We start from the raw sequence: 6146 nt of genomic DNA, 5'->3' as shown, positions 1-6146 counted from the left end.
CATGTTGTTGAAGGGACCATTCCTTGGAGAAGGATGTCATGCTTGGTAGGGTGGAGGGTCGACGAAAGAGGGGGAGGCCTTCAATGAGATGGATTGACACAGTGGCTGCGATGATGGGTTCAGGTATAGCAGGGATCGTGGAGCTGGCACGGGATTGGGCAGTGTTTCATTCTGCTGTGCATGGGGTCGCTATGAGTCGGAAACAACTTGACGGCGCCTAACAACAACAACAACAATTTTCAGTCGAAGATTGGGTAATCTACTTCTGTAGTGATCCTGCTTTGGAAACTCAAGGAGAGGTCACTATGAGTTGGATATGACTCGTTGGCAGTGAGTTTTTTTTTTTTGTTTTGTTTTCATATGCATGTGAGAGGTGGACAATGAATAAGGAAGACCATAGAAAAGTTGATGCTTTTGAGTTGTGCTGGCAAAGAATGCTGAGAATACCATGGACTGTTAAAAGATCTAACAAATCTGTCCAAGTGCAGCCGGAATGCTCCTTGGAGGTGAGAATGACCAGACTTCGTCTCATCTACTTTGGTCATGTTGTCAGAAGGGTCCATTCCCTGGAGAAAGATGTCATGCTTGGTAAGTTGGACGGTCAATGAAGGAGGGGGAGGCCCTCAATGAGATGGATCGACACAGTGGCTGCGGCGGTGGGCTGAAGTACAGCAAGGATCGTGGAGCTGGCGCGGGAGAAGGCAATGTTTCGTTCTGCTGTGCACAGGGTTGCAATGAGTTGGAAACGACTCGACAGCACCTAGCAACAACAACAACATGGACTGCCATAAGAATGAACAAATCTGTCCTGGAAGAGATACAGCTGGAATGCTCCTTAGAAGTGAGAATGGCCAGCCTTTGTCTCTTGCACCTTGGTTATGTTATCAGGAGGAACCAGTCCCTGGTGAAGAATATCATGCTTGGTAAAGTAGAGGGTCTGCAATAAAGGGGAAGACCCTCAACAAGATGGATCCACACCATGAGTGTGATGATGGGCTCACACATAGCAAGGATTGTGAGGCAGTGTTTCGTTCTGTTGTACACAGGGTCACTAGAGTCAGAGCCAACTAGATGTGGCACATGACAACAATAACACTGGGGACAAAGGTATAAAAACTTCTAAGCCACAACCCAACCCCTCGAGGGACTGAGTCACTGGGCTTGAGGCTTTGGACCATAGTCTCAGGCTACATCAAGTTCAATCGGCTTAACATAGTCCACAAAGAGTCGTTCTACTTTGGAGAATAGCAACTGGGGCCTTAAAAGCTTGTGAGCGGCCATCGAAGGTGTAACTATTGGTATCTCCTTGTCTGGAGCAAAGAAGAGTGAAGAAAATCAAAGAGTTATGGAAACAAATGAGTCCAAAGGACTAACGGGCCATAAGAACCACAGCCTCCACTAGCCTGAGACCAGAAGAACCAGTTGGTGTCTGGCGACCACTACTGACCACTCTGACTGGGATCACAACAGAAGGTGCTGGACAGAGTGGGCAAAAAATGTAGAACAAAATTCAAAATCATAAAAAAGACCAGACTTCCTGGACAGATAAAGACTGGTGGAACTCCCAAGACACAGCCCTTAAACACCCTTCGAATCTGGAACTGAACCCACCTGTGGAGGTTCCTGTCAGCCCAATAACCGGCCTATAAGAGAATAATAACATTTGTGAGGAATAGTCAACCACCGAGGACCAAACGGGCAGCATTTGGCCAAAAAGAAATTCCAGAAGGCGGGAAGAGATGGGAAAGAAAGATGAATGGAAACACACAACTCAGGCAGGAAATGGGGAGAGTGTTGGTACATTGGGGAGACTGCAACTGATTTAATGAGACAAAATGTATATAAATTGTTGAATGGGAAACTAATGTGCTCTGTAGACTTTCACCCAAACCACAATAAAATGTTAAAAAAAAATTTAAAAAAGGTATATGTAAAAACTATTGGAGCATGTTTTGCTGTGTGTGTTCTCAACAAGAACAAAATAAATTAAATTTTAAAAAAGGAAGCCCCGTGGAGCGGTTCTACCGTGTAACACAGGGGCGCCATGTGTCATCGTCCACCCGACGTCAGTGGGCTTGCTAGGGTTTTGTCCCTCCCTCACACTGGCCCCTAGGAAAGGGGCTGCAGAGAGAAGTACCCCAGTGACTGCCATTGCCACTGCTGGACCTGCAGTCAGCCTGAGTCTGGGCAGCTAAGAGCCTTCAGGTAGGGTGGCCTGAAGTGCGACCCCTGCGGTCGGATTTGAAACCACCACTCCCTGCCCTGTCGTTGTACAAGGCCACTCCTGGTGGCATGCCCCCGTGCTCTCAGGGAGTGTTGACCGTCCTGAGGGAAACACTGACCCTCTAAGGCTGCATCACTCACACTACGTCCTACGTCTGCAAGAGTGTGATGCTCAAAAAATACATGACTGAAATCAAGCAAGGCAGGGGGCGCAGGGGAGCTGGAGGGCCAAATGGGCCACGGAAAGACACAGAAGCTCCCTGTCAGAGGAGGGCGCCTCTCCCGCCTCTGGGACGGCCCCCACCCACCAGGCATGAGCAGAGGCCGAGTCACCCTCAGCCACTGAGTCTCAGACCCCACGGCCCTCACCCTGCCTCAGTCTTGTTCTTCGCTCCATTTCCTCTCTGCCAGCCAGGTCCCAGTGCAGCCCTCGGGCTCTGTTCTGGCTACTGCACCAGTCCATTCCTGCTTTCCCACCTCTCCCCTTAGGCTCTGCCCCTGCGTCACAGAAAGGCTGGGGTCCGAGTTAACTAGAGCTGCTGTCAGAAACGCCACAGCACGGGCTTCAGGGAACAGAAACGTATCATCTTGCAGTTCAGGAGGCCAGAGGTCTGAATTCAGGGCGCCAGCTCGAGGGGGAGGCGCTGTCACCTCTGAGGAAAGTCCTCCTTTCAGCTTCTCTAGTCATGGCATTCCTGGTTTTCAGGGACCTTCAGGTGGCACCTGGCTCCCCCCGTTTGTGCCTGTCTCTGTCTGTCCTGTCTGTGTGTCTATGCTGTTCTTTCCATCACTCAGAAGTGATGACACACCCTACATTGACATGCCCCGTTAGCATCACAAAGAAACCCCTCTTCCCATATGGAGTTACAAAGGTGTCGGGTGGGGACTCCAACACACTTCCCCCATCACAGTGGTCCTTCACATGCTGACACAGCTGTCACCTTCTTACTCCAGACCCAATTTCCTGGGCCTGGCTCTGAGGCCCCTCATGACCAGGCCTGGTTTGGTCCCCAGTCTCATGCCCTACATCTCTCTGCTGCGGGTGCCTAGCCCCCAGACCTCCTCCCTGCAGGCTTCCCTGAGCCTCTTCCCCCCACTGGCCCCTGCTCGCACCACGCCTCATGCTTCTGTCCCTGAGAAGCTAACACAAGGTGAGGTCCTAGCTAAGCTGAGAGCCCTTGAAGGCAGGGGCTGTGCGTGGGTCCCCCGTGGCCCCACTGTGCAGCCTGGCCTGACGTCACTCGTTTTGCTGAGCTGTTTGTGTCCTAACAACGTGTGAACAGGTAAGAATAAGGACCCCGAGTACAGATGGGAACACTGCGGCTTTCTTAGGAAGGCCACTCAACTCAACCATCTGCTTTGAATCTTCCAAACCAAATAAAACTTAGTGCTACCATTCTGACTCACAGTGATACCTATTGGGCTTCCAAGGCTGTAAATCTTTATGGAAGCAGTCTGTCTCATCTTCCTTCTGAGGAGCAGTTAGTGGGTTCCAACCGCCAACCTTCTGGTTGCAGGCAAATACCTTAACCAATGCACCCCAGAACCTTACTTCCTCCAATTCACATTGGCCTTGCAATGGTCAGTGTGACCACTAGAGGGCGTGAGAGGCCAAGTGCTGAGTGCCAGGTGTGGGGGGTGGTGGGAACGGCCCATCAAACACCGGGGTGAGCAGCCAGGGCTGAGTGAGGTGGGGGAGAAACACGTGGACCGTGCTGGCCACAGCCACCCCTAGTGTAGCACGAGGAAATTTAAAGGCCAACGCGGGGCCCCACGGCTTGGAAGTGAGAGCCTGATCTATGGGTTTATGTTCAAGGAAAGATGGTGGTGGAGAGTTGGGTGAGCAGGGGAAGAGGGTGGAAGGTGGGAGCCCACCACTGGTCCAAGGGTCACCTGCTGAGGTCAAAGCTTGGGTGCATGCGTCGGAGCTGCACAATCTTGGGCTCATCACGTCTTCCAAGACGCCTCTGGGTGGACTGGACTGCCGACCTTGTGGTGAGCAGCTGGGCCTGTTCACTGTTGACACCACCCAGGGGTTATCATTATCGCCTTTCACAGATGGGAGGCCCCAGGGGTACAAATGGTTAACAACTCAGCTGCTCACCAAAAGGCTGGAAGTTCAAGTCCACGCAGGGGCACCTTGGAAGAAAGGCCTGGCCGTCGACTTGCAAAAAACCAGGCACGGGGTTTTCACCCTGTGGAGCACCACTGTGCTCTGACACACGTGGCGTCTCTAGGAGTCAGAACTGACTTGGCGGCAATTTCTTTTTTTAATGACACCTGATAGGATGGTTGTGAAGATGAAATAAGGTAAAATATATAAAGCATTTCAACAACAGCTGCACACAGTAGGTGCTCCACTAATGTGGAGATTTTCATGATGATGGAGGTCCAGGCCTCACATCTTTCTTGGACATCCAAGGAGACTGGTCCAAATGGCCTCTTGGATTCCCATCCAGGGCTCTTCAGTTTTGAGGTTCAGAGATGCCATGTGACCTGTAACAGGTCCAACCGCCCAGCCGAGAGCCTCAGACTCCAGCCCAAGAGCATAATTTCCTCTGGAACTTTATCCAGGCATTCCCAGAGTCTGGGCTCATCAACAAGGCATTCTGAGTCGGAAGCTCCGTGTCTCCTTGGGTACGCACAGCACAGGCAGAGCTAATCCTGCCCTCTGCTGCACAGCCTCCCGTTGTGACCTGACACGGCTGATGTTGGGTTCAGCTCCTAAGCCCTGGAACCTGTGAAGGTGACCTCATTTGGAAACAGGATCTTTGCAGGTGTGACCAGTTAGGCTCCCGTGAGGTCAGACTGGAGCAGGGGGGATCATAACCCCATGACTGGTGTCCTTACATAGAGGAGGAGAGACAGACAGACACACACAAGAGGTGGTGGTAGAGACTTTGGAGATGCATCCAAAAGCCAAGGAATGCCTAGGCCTTTGGGAGGCCCTCGGAAGCCCGGAGCGGCCTGGGGCGGCAGGCCCCCGGAAGCCCAGGGAGACCCGGAATAGGCTCTCCCTCAGAGCCCCAGGAAAAGCCAACCTGGCCAACAGCTTCATTTTGAACTTCGAGCCTCCAGAGCTCTGATGGAACACACTGCTGTCGCTTTAAGACACTCAGTTTATGGCCCTCTGTTATGACAGCCACAGAAAACTCACACACAGCCCTTTCCACAACTCAGTACGACGACCTGGCCCTGTCTCTCTTTTGCCTGCTGACATGTGACCAGCAGGACTCTGATAAAGGACACACAGACCGTGTGTGTCCTCTGTGCCAGGCTCTGTCCCAAAACATCACTATTATTATTAGTTTAACTTTGTCTTGTGACGTGGGTGAACCTTTACAAGGCACACTGGTTTTCCACTCAACAATTCATACACAGTTTGATTCACGACTTTGGTCGCAGTCCCCACCCACCATAGAGCAGCTCTCTTTCCACTTCCTCCCTGGGTTTCCTGCTTGCATTGTCCTTGCTGGTCCCTTTCTGCCTTCTGGGCTTTATCCCCGGGCAGACGCTGCCCTTTGCTCTCATGCGCTTGGCTGTTCTGAGCAGTGCACCTCCCTGGTGATGCTGGGTTATGTGTCTTTGACGTTGGATGCACTCAGCCCCTGTGAGGGAGGTGCTGTCACCATCCCCAGTTCATCGATGGTAAACTTGCGTCACACCAAGGTGATGTCACCCACTGCAGGCCACACAGCTAAGAAACAGCAAACCATGGTGAGCTCAGGCATCCTCCACCTCTGATATGGTTTCCTGAACAGAATGAGGCAAACAGCAGGCGCTCAATAAAGGTCTCATGATCTCCCTCCAAAAGCCAGCCACTGACACAACACGGAGGGCAGGTCTACCCCGCCACTGTGGGGTCGTCGTGGGTCGTATCCACCCCACCACACCTGGGTGCTTGGCCGGAAGGTCGCATCCAC

At 52.2% G+C, this 6146-nt stretch overlaps 1 protein-coding gene across 1 annotated transcript in view; it reads right to left on the bottom strand.

Moving 5' to 3' along the window:
* The window catches only part of EVC (EvC ciliary complex subunit 1), a 123257-nt gene that overhangs the window by 55210 nt on the left and 61901 nt on the right, over positions 1 to 6146 (bottom strand). The gene's annotated exons all lie outside the window — the stretch shown is intronic.

This window comes from Orycteropus afer, unplaced genomic scaffold, assembly GCF_000298275.1.
Source record: "Orycteropus afer afer isolate SDZICR_OR568_19922 unplaced genomic scaffold, OryAfe1.0 scaffold00539, whole genome shotgun sequence".
Taxonomy (NCBI): Eukaryota; Metazoa; Chordata; class Mammalia; order Tubulidentata; family Orycteropodidae; genus Orycteropus; species Orycteropus afer.
Note: the sequence above shows the minus strand (reverse complement) of the source record. Positions and strands in the feature narration are given on the sequence as shown.